Genomic DNA, 2,662 nt, shown 5'->3' with positions numbered 1-2,662 from the left:
GGAGATTTTAAAGGAGTACTGGGTCAATTTTGAAAGCTCTATGCAGGCTCTATGGGATGTAACTATGCTTGGGGGTGTACAATGATAATGTTCCCTTGTGCATAAAACATTAAGATCTTAGGGAAATAACACACAGTGATTAATGTTTGAACATCGTTATTTTACAATTGTGAATTATGTAAGTAAATTTAAATTATAGTTCATTGCCTAATTGATTGTTTTAAATTGATGCATAATTTACTTTATTTTAACAATAACAAGCATATGAATGAGTTAAGTCTGCGATTAGGGAATGCCTCTGTGTATGGATTCCATGAGCCACAACCCATACAGAGGTCTAAGGAATTGCAATTTGAATATGAGGATTATATTAAGCAATAGATGCAGAATTCAAAGAGAGATGTCTATCTAGGAGCCTACTTGAATGGGTAAGTAAAAATGAACAAATCAATTTAAATAATGTATGTATTATAATAACTTAATGTTTTCCAATGTAGTGGACATTGGCAATTGGTGATTATATGTCTCAAGGACAATGTTGTCACCTGGTTTTATTCCTTGCACAATAAGTCCAACAACTACTTTAAAGGAATAGTTACCAGGTCAGTTCTAATTTGTAACACATTTACTTTATCATTAGTATTTGACATCAATATTTTAATTGTACAATATAGATGCATGTTTCTTTTAACCAATGCTTTGAAGGGATACAACGATAATCACATAAGTAAATCCAAGGCAACTGCTAAATGAATTTCAGTTAAAGTAAGTCATTTAAACAATGTTTGATCTCTTGAAAATGACATTTTATTACTTTGTACAATTTTGGGATAACTTTGAACATCTTATTGGATTTAGTGTAATAAGCAAAGAGGAAGCATAGAGTGCGGCTATTACGTCATGCATTGGATGTCAACCATAGTCCTAGGAGGTTTCAAGGATAATTGAAAAATGATAATTGTTTACTTCAAAACTAATTTCATTTATTATAATTGTTATTACTTACACTGATTAAGTTATATTTTATTATATCTTGCAGTATTTTACTGATTCAAGACCATTGGAATCAGAGAGAATAAAGACAATTCACATTTAATAGGAAAAATGATTACTAAGAGTTAAAAATGAAGCACTAAGTAGTGTTTAAGAAATTTTGCAAATGTTAGACTTATGTAAATCTTATGTTATAGATGATATTTATGTATTGACATTATTGTATTTATTAGTATTTATTCAATAATAATTTGAATATAATACATACTGCCTGACTTGATTTGGTATTGGCATGGAGTGACTCTGTTTTTTGTAACACCTCATTTTTTGTAAATAAATTAAAAAAAGGTTTTATTTAAAAATAATGAGGTTTTTATAATTAAATTAATAAGGAAAAATATTTTTTGAATTAAAATAATGGTTTTAAGGTAAATAAAATAAATATGCGCTTTTAGAAAATAAAAAAAATATTTTATTTATTCATTTGATAGGAAGTAAAATAGAGTTCATCTTTATAAAATAATAAAATAAATAAAAATAGAGTAAATAATAGACTCATAGTATCCTAGCTATAAATAGAAACATATTAGGTTAGTTTTTACATTTATGATATGTTTTTACGCTCTCTCTTTCTCTCAAATTCGTTCTTCATTATTCCTCTCCCAAAACTCTCTCTTCTTCACGCATACACTCAAACCTGTCTTAGTAAAACTACGATCTAGTCTATTTAACCGTTGGATCATCCTTAAATTTGGTCACTGTTTTTGGAACTCATTTTCACACAATCCCACCGTTTGAATTTGTGAAATAATTCTTTTAGATAGAAAAATTACCCTCACACGGAGACAGTGAAATTGAGGCTCCAAATCATTTTCCTTCTCTCTAACGCTTAGAAATCTTAGCAGAGTAACCAGAAGAAAAACTTCAGGAATCTTAGGAAACCACTAGAGACACTGCTAGAGGAAAAACTTAAGGAATCTTAGGAAACTTGAGCCCTCTTAAAGCTAAGGGATGAGTTAATCACAATTGGGATTAGAGTGAACATGTATAGGGATATTTAGAAGATCAAATTAGGGTTAATTTTAAGGTGTTTTATGTGTTTTAATTTTTTATGTATAATGATAACTACAAATTTCTCATGTTTGAAGGGTCAATTGATGCTCTGATGCGAATTGGATGATTTAATTGAGTGTTTTACTTTGAATGTTAGAAACCTAGAAATTTGGAAATTCTTGATTCTTGCATGTTTTCTTGAAATTGATTGAGAGATTTTGTTCCCCATGATGTGATCACATGTTATGTGTTATTCGTTTTGAATTGGATTGTGTTTTGAGGTCTAAATTGTGCATCTTTTGCTTCACGAAACAAAGGTTTTTAGAGAAGCATGATCGTGCTTGATGACAGCACGTTTGTGCTCAGTGAAAATAAGTTGTTTTAAACCCATGTTATTTTCCTGACAACGTGAATTAACTTGTATCCTAAAACTGACTAATAAAATGATTGAATTTGGTTTTGTGCTGTTCATAAAAGTAGTAGCCCTGGATGTTAGAAGTTAGCTAACAAACGCCATTGGTTCCATCCAATTTGAAGTTGTATAGCCCTTTAGAGAGTCAAATTACTGAGAAAAGGTCGAGCTGTCAGGATTAAGCAACACTCCAATGTTTACCTT

The sequence above is a fragment of the Glycine max genome, chromosome 2, assembly GCF_000004515.6.
Source record: "Glycine max cultivar Williams 82 chromosome 2, Glycine_max_v4.0, whole genome shotgun sequence".
Taxonomy (NCBI): domain Eukaryota; kingdom Viridiplantae; phylum Streptophyta; class Magnoliopsida; order Fabales; family Fabaceae; genus Glycine; species Glycine max.
The sequence above is the reverse complement of the archived record's forward strand: the minus strand, read 5'-3'. Positions refer to the sequence as shown.